This window comes from Lepidochelys kempii, chromosome 2 (genome assembly GCF_965140265.1).
Source record: "Lepidochelys kempii isolate rLepKem1 chromosome 2, rLepKem1.hap2, whole genome shotgun sequence".
In the NCBI taxonomy this organism is placed as follows: Eukaryota; Metazoa; Chordata; order Testudines; family Cheloniidae; genus Lepidochelys; species Lepidochelys kempii.
This window is the reverse complement of record NC_133257.1, coordinates 85,133,490-85,145,634: the sequence shown is the minus strand read 5'-3', so window position 1 is coordinate 85,145,634 and position 12,145 is coordinate 85,133,490. Positions and strand designations below refer to the sequence as shown.

General features: G+C 51.5%; 1 protein-coding gene across 9 annotated transcripts in view; it reads right to left on the bottom strand.

The window, feature by feature from the left end:
* SMCHD1 (structural maintenance of chromosomes flexible hinge domain containing 1) overlaps nt 1–12,145 on the bottom strand; it is a 182,618-nt gene that overhangs the window by 46,676 nt on the left and 123,797 nt on the right. The gene's annotated exons all lie outside the window — the stretch shown is intronic.

Here is a 12,145-nt window from a genome sequence, read left to right as displayed (position 1 = left end):
CCAGCATGAACGCATTTTAATGAATTATTTCCTCCTAAGACCCCAGACATCATCTGAAGATGCCATTTTATAGAGCAAAATTACATCCTCCGTACAGCTTGATCTCATGAGCACAGCATGAGTGAGGTCACACTGCACGGAACAAAGTGCTGTCCTCCACGCACCAGGGACTGCCACGACTCCATCCGCTGAAGGCGCAATCCAGTTTTGGAACCCTTGATTTAGGGTGAATGTTGTTATAGAAGGAATCACCAGGTGGTGCTGTTACACAACCTTTCAAACTCTTCTAGTTTGAAACTCTGCTAGTTTTTGTTATGTAAAGTTCTAGGTAAAAGCAGTGATCCTTGGAGAGTAGAACTGCAGCTCACAGGAGCACTAGCCAAAAGTTTCTATTCAGGCTTGACAGGATTTTTCACTCCTGGATCTGAAGATGCCTTCATTGAACATTCCAGTAGAGAGAGCTTTCTGGGTTCATTTGGAGAAAGATAAACAGAGCATTTATCAGGGATAACCCTCACCAAGGAAAAACAGGCACCTAGAATGGACATCGAGTGGAACAGCAGCATCACAAAAGGGGCAAGTTTTAAATCCCAGGGAATTGTTTCAGCCATATTGGTGAGAGTTCCGGAATTGGGAGTATTCCCTAACACATTATAAAGGTTTTTAATTTTTTTGGCCAAGGCATGTAAGCAAACTAGTAAATACACTATCTACACTTACTAGCTAACAAGAGATTGCATGGTGTGCAAAGTAAACAGATGCTGCGGGGGTTCTGTCTTGTTGCAATGGGCAGTAAGAAGGAACTGAGGGATGGTTGTTCGACTCAGCCTTTTATGTCCTTGGGTTGGAACCATGAGCACATCAAGGATGGAGAGGCAGCACCAACAGACGCTACTAGCTTAAAAGAATCTGATCTCACATTTATGGTATACATGTGCACCAGAAGTGAAATATGTGGATAATCACTTGAAATAGTAGTAATGGTACTCAAATTTGTTTTGTAGAAGTTATCTACTGACCGAGTGTAAAGCTAAAGTTGGCATCTGACCACTGAACTGGTTGACATTGGTCTCACAGCAAGGATCATGGAATCCCTGGAACACTTCATCACTAATGTTATAGTTAGGAATATCTTCTTTAGTATGGACAGAATTTGCCATGGTTGTGGGCATTGAATATTTTTAGGACATTACATCACTTACTGACACTCTAGCAAAGCATTTGGTTGCCACTAGGGCTCTGAAAAGGCTCTGAAGTTCTCTCTCAGGGTGGCTTCTATCTTCCTGTCTACAGGATCTCTGGAAAAAACATCCCTCTTAACAGGAATTATCCATTATCCTCTGGTAAGGATGTCACCACTGTATCAACAGTGGAGATCACAAAGACACATTTCTTCCATTCTGGGGCCTGCACAATCTCAAGGCTCGCTAATTAACTATTTTCAGGAGTTCCCCACTCCTCCCTCATGACCTCTGAAGGTTTTCGTTTTGGATGGGAGATATTTATTATTGGCTTTAGTCTGTGCATATGCTTTCTCTGGCAGGATCTATAAGGTGGGTGCACAACTTGTTGAAAGACCATACTCAGAGTAGTGGGAGGACATATCTAGTGGGATGCCACAGGGGTCTGTCCTGCATCTGATACTATTCATTAATTACTTGGATAATGGAGTGGAGAGCACAGTTACAAAATTTGCAGCTGACACCGCGGTGGAAGGGATTGCAAGCACTTTGGATGATAGCATTAGAATTTGAAATGACCTGAACATATTGGAAAATTGGTCTGAAATCAACAAGATGAAACTCAATAAAGACAAGTGCAAGCACCACAGTTAGGCCTAGAAAAATCAAATGCACAAATACAAAATGGAGAATAACTGGCTAGCTGGTAGTACTCCAGAAGAGGATATGGGGGTTACAATGGACCACAAATTAAATACAAGTCAACAATGCTAATATCATTTTGGGGTGTATTTACAGGAATGTCATATGTAAGATATGGGAGGTAATCATCTTGCTCTGCTCAGCACTGGTGATGCCTCAGTAGAAGTACCAGGGCCAGTTCTGGGCCCCACATTTTGGACAATTTGGAGAGAATTCAGAAGAGAGCAACAAAATGATAAAGTTTAGTGTGAAGGGTGTTGGGCAGGAGCTCCTGAGCCAGCCCTCTGGCATGCCAGTTCCAACTGAGGGACGTAAACTGGAGCTGGCTAGAGAAACCTGCACCTGATTGGCAAATGGGAAACAGCTGACAAACTCATTGGCCCGGGGCTACAAACAGGCCCAGAGGAAGGAAGCCAGAGGAAAGCCAGAGACTGGAAGGAGAGCAGTAGCTTTTCCCTCCTGGATGCAGAGGCTGAGAAGTCCTTAAGGCTGAAATCCCCAAGCTGTATATGGTGCGGTGGTGGTACTGTAAATAAACTGGACCAGTGACTGCTGAGCCCCAGAGTCTCTGAGTGGCTTTTGGAACAGAGCAGAGACAGGAGCAAAGCGGGCCCTGCTACACTTAGAAAACATGACTTATGAGGAAAGGTTAAAAAAAACAACTTGGCATTTTTAGTCTTGAGAAAAGAATACTGAGAGGAAACCTGAAAAGGATCTTCTAATTTATGAAAGGCCTGTTATAAAGAGGACAGTGATCAATTGTTTTTCATATCCATTGAAGGTAGGACAAAAAGTAATGGGCTTAATCTGCAGCACAGAAAATGTAGGTTAGATATTAGGAAAAACGTTAAGGATAGTTAAGCACTGGAATAGGCTTCCAAGGGAGGTTATGGATTGCCTGATATTGAAGGTTTTTAAGAACTGGTTAGGCAAAACACTTGTCAGCGATGGCCTGGGTTACTTGGTCCTGCCTCAGTGCGGGGGCTGGAATAGATGGCCTACTGAGGTCCCTTCTAGTCCTACTTTCTAATATTCTATCTTAACACAGTAGCCACCACTCTCAGATCTCCTGGATCGGGACCTGTGCCAGGAAAGCAGTGGAAGTCGCTTGCGCCCTGGTCGAGTGGGCTGTGACTGCTGGGGCCGGAACACCTACAAGCTCATAGCACCCCTCGATGCAGCTTGTTATCCAAGATACGAGATCCCCTGTGCTGACACCGGGAGGCCTTTCATCTTCTCAGCTATGGCCACGATCAGCTGCACAGATTTAAGAAAGGGTTTGGTGTGCTCCAAATAGAACGCCAGTGCTCGACGGACATCCAGGGTGTGTAGGCTGTGGTGACTCGGGTCCGTATGGGGTTTTGGAAAAAAAACACTGGCAGACAAATGTCCTGGCCCAAATGGAATTGCGAGACCACCTTAGGGAGGAACTTGGGGTGCGATCAGAGCTGCACCTTATCCTTGTGAAACACTATATACGGTCGGAGCTGAACCTTATCCTTGTAAAACACTATATATGGTGGCTCAGAGGTGAGAGCCCTCAGCTGGTGGCAAACAGGTATACCCAGGTAAACTCCCACCTGTGGAAGAGCGAAAGCAAGACGTCTGCTCTGAGCGTCCACTCGTGCATGCGATACGATCTGCTGAGGCAGTCTGCCAGCTCGTTTTGAACCCCCAGGAGATAGGATGCCTCAAGGAGAATGGCATGGGCTATACAAAAGTCCCAGAGTAGGAGAGCCTTGCGACAGAGCGGCAAGGAACAGGCCCTGCCCCGCTTGTTTTTATAAAACATGGTGGTAGTGTTGTCTGTCAGAATTGTCACGTTGTGACCACTCAGAGTGACGTGAAAGGTCTGGCAGGCTAGACGAACCACCCTGAGCTCCTTCACACTGATATGAAGCGACCACTCTGCTCTGGACCACAAGCCCTGAGTCCTGAGGTCCCCCAGGTGAGCCCCCAATCCGTGGTCTGAGGCGTCTGTCACCAGCATCAGGTCCAGCTGTGGGGTAGCAAAGGGGATGCCTTCGCAAACCACAGGCTGGGACTGCCACCACTGCAGGGAGTCCAGCATGTCCATTGGGGCTGTCACTTCCAAGTCCAGGGAGTCCCTGCCTGGGTGGGGACATTGACCAGGAGCCCCAGCTCACAAAACAATCTCAGGGCCACCTCCATGTGGCCCTGCCCTTCCGCTCCAGATAGATCAACCAAGAGCCAATTGTCGAGGTACGGGTAAACCCAGACCCTCTGCCTCCGTAAGAAGGCTGCCACCGCCGCCCTACATTTCATGAACACCCGTGGGGCCGCGCGGCAGCTAGACCAAACGGGAGAACTGCAAACTGGTAATGCTCTTGGCCCACGGTGAAGTGCCAGAACCACCAATGAGCTGGGTGGATGGCGATATGAAAGTATGCGTCCTTCATGTCGATGGCAGCGTACCAGCCTCCTGGATCCAGGGAATGGATGATGGTGCTCAGAGAGACCATGCAGAACCGCGCCTTGACCAGCAACTTGTTGAGCTTTCGCAGGTCTAAAACAGGACGAAGGCCCCCTTTGGCCTTGGGGATGAGGAAGTACTGGGAGTAGAAACCTTTCCACCTTAGGCCGTGCGGCACAGCCTCCACCGCCCCCGCTTGTAGCAGTGAGTGAACCTTTTTCTCTAGGAGATGCTCATGAGAGGGGTCCCTGAAGAGGGACAGGGAAGGGGGGTGGGAGGGAGGGAAGAGAATTGCAGCGAGTACCCATTCCGTACTGTGCGTAAGACCCAATGGTCCAAAGTAATGCTGGACCATGTCTGGGAGAAACGGGCCAGGTGGTTCAGGAAACAAGGGGACAGATCCGGTGACTGGTCTGGTTCGCTGTCCTCGAGTGCACCTTCAAAAGCCTGGCTTAGTGTCCGGCTGGGATTTGTGCTGACCTTGGTTCTGGCCCGGCGCACTATTATTGTTATTATTGCGCCGTCACCTATTATCCCTGCCTCGCCTATGGTAAGGCTCGTGCCTGTGATGAGGCTGGTGCTGATGCTGAGGGGGAGGCTGCGGCTTAAAGGGCTTCCTCTGCATCACCGGGGTGTGCATACCCAGCGACTTAAGTGTAGCCCTCGAGTCCTTGAGGCTATGCAGCCTTGCATCTGTCTGGTGCGAAAAGAGCCCAGACCCTTCAAAGGGGAGGTCCTGGAGTGTACTCTGGACCTCAGGCGGCAGGCCTGACTCCTGCAGTCATGCCGAGCACCTCATGACCACCCCCGATGCGATTGTTCTGGCCGCCACGTCTGCTGAAACCAGGGAGGCCTGGAGAGAGATCTTAGCCACTGCCTTACCCTCGTCCACCAGGGCCGTAAACTCGTTGGGAACCTTGCAGGAGGTTGTCCTTAAACTTCCCCACCGTTGCCCAGGAATTAAAATTATGCCTGTTGAGGATGGCCTGCTGGTTAGCAATCCTCAGCTGAAGGCCCCCCGATGAGTACACCTTTCTGCCAAAAAGGTCCAGGTGTTTTGCCTCCTTGTCCTTAGGTGCCGGGGCCTGTTGACCATGGCGCTCCTTTTTGTTCACCGCCGAGACCACCAGGGAGCACGGACTTGGGTGGCAAAATAGGAATTCGCAGCCCTTTGATGGGGCAAAGTACTTGCGCTCCACACTCTTGGCCGTTGGAGCGCTGGAGGCCAGGGTCTGCCATATAGTCTTATAATTCGATTGGATGGTCTTAATGAGTGGAAGCGCTATTCTAGATGGACCTTCGGGGCTCAAAATGTCCACCATGGGGTTCTCCTGCTCAACCGTCTCCTCGACCTGCAGCCCCAAGTTCTGGGCAACCCTACGCAGTAGCTCCTGGTGGGCTCTGTGGTCTATGGGTGGAGGCTGGACACCACTGTTCCCGCCACCTCATCCAGGGATGACGAAGAGGTTAGCAGCTGCTCAGCCCCCTCTGGCTGGTCTTCCTGCTCCCCTTCACCCGCGGGAGGGGCCTCCAACTCGTGCTGGGGCGGGAGACTTCAGGACGCACCAGACTCGGTGCTGTTCTCTCTGGTTTCCCCCGGGGGACGCTGGAGGCCCAGATAATGTGGCTTCCGGCGCTGTCAGGCGTCGGTGTGGGGACCAGGATCGCTGCACCGAGTAGCTCGCCCTGGATGGGGCCCCTTGGTGCTGTTGATAGGCCCAAGGAGTACAGAAGGGCCAATGACCTGGCAGCCCCCATTGGGGGTGCCATCCCATCTGAGGGTCCTTGCTGTCCAGAGAATGGTGCAAGTGACTGTAACAGCCGGAGTTGGCGCCGGACTGCGGTGACACCAACCACGAAGGCCACAGCGGTGCCAACGATCTGTGCCGGCGGGAGGTTGATGAGCGGCTCCTAACGGAATGGGAGCGAGACTGGTACCGATATCCCTGGGAACGGGATCTGGACTGGGACTGGCATTCTCGGGACTGGGATCAGCACCTGCGGGAGTCCTCCAGCGAGGGCCGTCTCGACTCCTCCCGGTGCCGGGGATCGTACCTCGTCCGTTAATTCCTCGTGCCGATCCACTCCCAGTACCGCGACTTCCTTCTGAGCCGCAGGTAACTGGGAGTCCACAGACGTGGAGCTTGACCGGGACCAACTCCAGGAGCGGTGCTGGGACGGTGTCCTCGAACGGCACACCACTGCCAGCTTACCCCTCGACGGCACCCGTGGCATGGGTGCCGGAGGATTCTCCCTGTACGGGAGGGGGCTCGTCGCTGACAGCTCAATGTGGTCCTTTGCCACCTCAAAGGTGCCAGGCATGGAGGGCTGATCCATTAAGTTCTCGAGCCCATCGTCCGCACTGAGCTCACTTAGGCCTGGGCTCGGTGGGACTTGTGGCGCTGGAGCTGCCAGTGCCGGCGCCGGTACAGTGGCCTTTCCACTCTTATCAGCGCTCGGGGCCTTGGAAGGCGCCGGCCTCCTCTGCGGGGAATGTCCGTGCCTTCCTTTTGGCTGCACCATGGCCTGCACCGGGGAGGATGAGCGGTGCCGGGACCTAATCTGGTGCTGTGGGGCCGACAGCTTTCGGTGTTTAGCCGGTGCCGGGTCTCCTGACGGCTCTGGGGGCACTATATACTGAGGAAGCTGGAGCCGGTGTTGGGCACTCCAGGCCTGGTGGCTGTAATGTGGCTTCCATCAACAACTGCTTTAAACGGAAGTCTTTTTCTTTTTTTGTTCTTGACTTGAACGCCTTGCAAATCTTACACCGCTCAGTCTGATGTTCTTCCCCCAGATAACATAGACATGAGCCGATGGGGGTCACTAACTAGCATAGGCTTGCGGCATGTGGCACAAGCCTTAAACCCGTGGGCCCGCGGCAGGTGTTGGAAGCCTCCAAGCACCTAATCACTTAAGTGTCCACAACAAAGTGTATGCTAACTAACTGACAACAGATTTCAGAGTAGCAGCCGTGTTAGTCTGTATCCGCAAAAAGAACAGGAGTACTTGTGGAACCTTAGAGGCTAACAAATTTGAGCATAAGCTTTCGTGAGCTACAACTCACTTCATCGGATGCATGCAGTGGAAAATATGGTGGGGAGATTTTATATACACAGAGAACATGAAACAATGGGTGTTACCATACACACTGTAACGAGAGCTATAAGGTAAGGTGAGCTATTACCAGCAGGAGAGAAAGAAAAAAACCCTTTTTATCTACAAGAGAAAGGCTAAGGGACTGCTCTCATACAAGAGAGAGAGGTTGTTCCAGCGCCGTCACAGACAGTAAGAAGGAACTGGAGGGGGTTGGGCAGCAGGGGTATATATGCACGGTACAGTGGCGCCAGTCGTGGGGGGCCTCACTAGCCTGATAAGAACTGCTAAGGGGAAAAGTTTCCGACGCTCGTGCACGCAACACGTGCACACCTAATGTGGAATGGATGTGAACAAGCACTCGAAGAAGAACTAGAACTTATTGAAGGAGATGAAAATCTGTGGTGATTTCTGGCTTTTTTTCCTGATTTTATTTTTCAGTCTTCTTGGTTCTCTTGTCCTTGTGGGGGGGTTGGAAGATTTGGGCGGGGTGGGGGGGACAGGGAAGAGGACAAGAGGGTGGTGACTTGTGATTCCCAGAGGATTGACTTTTCTAGTTATTCCGTTTTGGATTTTTCCTGCAAGGAAGGAGGGAAGGAGGAAGGCGATGGTACACTCTTCACAACTTGACTTAATTGGAGAGGAAATGAAAGGGAACATCTCTAAAAGAGCTCTTTAGATTTTTCTTCAGAAGGAGTCAGAGTTGCCAAGTAACACGATTAACCCTCTTAAGAAGCTGGGATGGGACTCATGTTTTTTTTCCTTTAGAATTGGACTTCATCTGTAGGTTCAGGAAGATTTCTAGACTTACATCCTGTGAGTCCTTGATCGGCAAGGACAATCTGTTTTTTTCAGAATTCCAAGGACTGATCCATCCTTGTTAAGATGTCTCCAAGTGTGTCTTGGCTGATGCGAGGGAATGATAACAAGATGTTCAAATCTTTCCCCCAGCAGAACAAAGAGCAATCATGGAAGAGCTCACCTTCTGTGGCTCTTGTAATAATCTGGTTCTCTTTTCTTTTTTGGGGGGGTAGCGGGAGAAGAGGGGTGTGAGTGCACCATCTAGAGCATGTGGCTTACTTTCAGAGTTACACTCTACACCAGAGTAACTTGTAGGATTAACAGTTTAAGGTGCGAGTTTCTCACCATCTTGAATATAAAGGAATAAAAGTAGAAGACCTATGTTGGGATGGTGCCAAATTAGTGTGGACATACTGAATGAATGGTGTGAACATAACTTGACATGGCTGAAGGGCTGCAGAGGATCCTGGGAGGAGGGTCCCCTTTAAACAGAAGCAGATTTGATAAAGGACTAGCAAAGTCTGCGTGTGAAATCGATATTGAACCTATTAGTTTGCAAATATGGGCCCATGCAAAAGTAATTATCACATGTATAAAGTTCCAGCATGGAGCACAGGTTGACCTGGTTATAGTGACCTTACAGCAAGGACACCATGCAGAGAGCCAGAGTGAATGATTGAGGAGTTTCGTTCGGTACCATCCCCCTAGCTCCTTCTAAAATACTAAATTAATAACCACACGCCCACTGGGAATGCTTTTAAGACATGTGACTCCTTTGAGGAAAAAGAGTATAAGAATCAAGCAAAGTAAATTACTGTGACTAGGATTCCTTAACTGACACTTGAAGAAGCAAAGCTGTTAGGCTCGAGTAAGACTGTGAACTAGAGGGGTCTCAAGGCAACCAAGGCCTTGTCTTGAGGGAATCTCAGACAGATCGGAGGGCTGAGAAGAACAGACCTGTGAAGGGTTAATGTTTAGCTATTCCACCTGGAAGCAGGCGGGGCACACCCTGACTGTTTCCTAGAAGCAATGCACACATTGCTCTATCCAAGGACAAGGGCTAGATATGAACCATGAGAACTTGATTGTTTGGACAGCAACTGTGGGAGGCTTTCTTAGCCTGGGCTCAAGGCCTGAGAACCAGGATTGTAGTAGATAGAGGATGGTAACTAAGTATATGAATCAACGTCATACATTCCTTTGTGTAGCAGTGTGTAATGCTTAGGGGGAGAAATATAATAAAAGGAGAAGGTGGAAGGCGGGGGGGCAGAACAGCCCATCTCCGCTGACCAGCCTGTTTGCTTGCATAAAGCTGTGTTCTGTCTCATCACTGAACCGCCACAACTGGCGCCCAAACGTGGGGCCCTCAGCACTCACCTCGCCCGGCAAGGGTTTCAGACGCGTCACTCATCCGCTTCGTGGATCCCGGTGAGTATTTTTCATTGTGGTAAGTATGGGAAGCTCCCTCTCTGCTTTGCAAGTGCAACACCGCAATGAGCTGCAGTATTTGCTGCATAAGGCTCAGCATGACTGCCCGGCTCGAGCACTTACTCTCCTGCTACAGGAGGTGCGTGCCAAGTGCCCGTGGTATCCTGAAGCCGGAAGCCTTAAGCTAGCGGACTGGGAGCGATTGGGCCAGACATTGCACGAAGAGCCTCGGGCGCCCGTGCAGGCTTTACATGCCTGGCACCTCTGCCGCGACATGGTACAGCGTGTCGCCTCCGACAGGCGCTCCCTTGCGAGGCTGGTGATCTCGCCACGCCCGTCCGCTCCTGCAGCCATCCCCCCTCCTGGCGATGCGACACAGCGTGTCGCCTCGGAAAGGCCCTCTCCAGCACCAACAGAGGGGCTGCCGATCCCGCCACCCCCGTCCGCTCCTGCAGCCATCCCTCCCCCTGCTTCGCCCCCAGTGCCTCTATTACCACCGCCTCCCTGGCCTTCCCCACCGGAGCCGGTGTGTGATCACCCTCCCCCCGTGGGGCCCCCCGGAGGGTCATCTGCATCTGCTCAGAAGCTTTCGCTGGTGCAACAAATGGTTCACGCAGCAAAAGCTCGATCAGATCTTACAGCGGAGGAGCTGGCTGATCTGGTCTCCGTTTGCCCGGTGACCTGGCAGAATGATGACCAGGGCAACCCCGTGGGCACCTGGAACACTCTGCCATACTCGGTGGTTAGAGAGGTAAAGAAAGCAATTCGTGAATTTGGCCTGACTAGCACCTTTGTGCGTGGTCTCATTGAAGGGATGGGTACTGGGTACTCCCTAATCCCTGAGGATTGGAAAACGCTGCTGCGCATGATGTTGTCACCCAGTCAGTATGTTATTTGGCTTAGTGAGTATCGGCAGATGGCAGAACGCCAAGCTCATAGAGAGCGCGGTATCATTTATGAGCATTTGGCAGGGGAGGGCCCGTTTGCTACTATTGAGATGCAGTCTCAGCTCCCTCAGGCCGTCTTCCCCATTATTTCCACCTGTGCCCAGCATGCTTTCAAGAAGGTCCCGGATTCAGGCAAGCCTACCAAAAGCTTTGTCAGTATCCGTCAGGGTGCCTCAGAGTCCTTTTTGGATTTTACCAACAGATTGCAGGAGGCTATCCTCCGACAGGTGGATAACACTGAGGCAGCTCACGAGCTCCTGTTAAAATTGGCAGTTGAAAATGCAAACGAGGATTGCCACCGTGCTCTCCAGGCAGCACAAGCCTCTGGTATTTTAGAGCTCTCAGACATGCTGCGGGCGTGCCAGAACATTGGCACACAAGCCCACAAGGCTGGAGTTCTGGCTGCCGCCCTCAGAAAAACTGGGAAGGAGGGGAAGCGCTGTTACCGCTGTGGTAAGGAGGGTCATTTTCAGCGGGAGTGCCGCTCATCTAAGGCACCAGCCCGACCCTCAAAGAAGTGCCCCAAGTGTGGCAAAGGTTATCACTGGGCTAATCAGTGTCGTAGCGGGTCGGGAAACTGCGCGACGGGTCCCCCCCGAACCCAGGGCCAAACGGGGGTGTTTCCTACTCAGGCAATCGCTCCTCTGCCTTGGAATCCATAGACTCTATGAGGGCGGCGACTGCTGGAAGTGCAGGGCTTGATTTGATCATGCAGGAGGACACTGACTTTCGGCTGCCAGGGGAGGTCTGTGCCATACCTACACAGGTGACGGGACCTCTCCCTGCCGGCTTTGTAGGTCTTGTTCTCCCTCGCTCACATGCTGGGAAACAGGGCTTTTTTGTCATTCCAGGGGTCATTGATGCTGATTACACTGGCATTATTAAGGTTCAGGTATGGACTCATCTTCCACAGTCGCTCCCGCGTGGACGGTCAATTGCACAATTGATTTTAGTCCCCTATCAGGTGCCAGCTGCCGAGGATCGAACTCGGGGCGGAGGCGGCTTTGGATCGACGTTGTCTCACTCGCCGTCTCACAGCGCGTCTTCTCCACTTGTTGCTCTGACAATGTCAGTCCGCCCCTCGAAACCTCAGTTAACACTTCTCTTAAATGATGTTCCTTTTACAGGGCTGGTGGACACTGGAGCTGACGTTACGGTGATTCGTGATCCGGAGTGGCCAGTCAGTTGGCCAACAGTTCCTTCTAAAGAGTTGTGGGGGATTGGGGGTAGCAAACCCGGGCGCCAAAGTTTGTCTTGGGTCACGGTCTCTAAACCAGGAGGCCGTGCCCTTGCTACAATCCGCCCTTTTGTGCTCCCTGTCCACCTCAATATTTGGGGCCGTGATTTACTTACAAAGTTAGACACCACCCTCGATATTAACATCTGATGGCCCAAAACCCTCCCTCATCCACCGTGCCCTCCGCCTTACCCTTGGTATGGCAATCCTTAAAGCCCGTATAAATTGACCAGTGGCCCCTCCCTCTAAAAAAGCTAAAAGCACTTCATTCGCTTGTGCAGCAGCATTTGCAAGCACAGTGACTGGAGAGCTCCACTAGTCC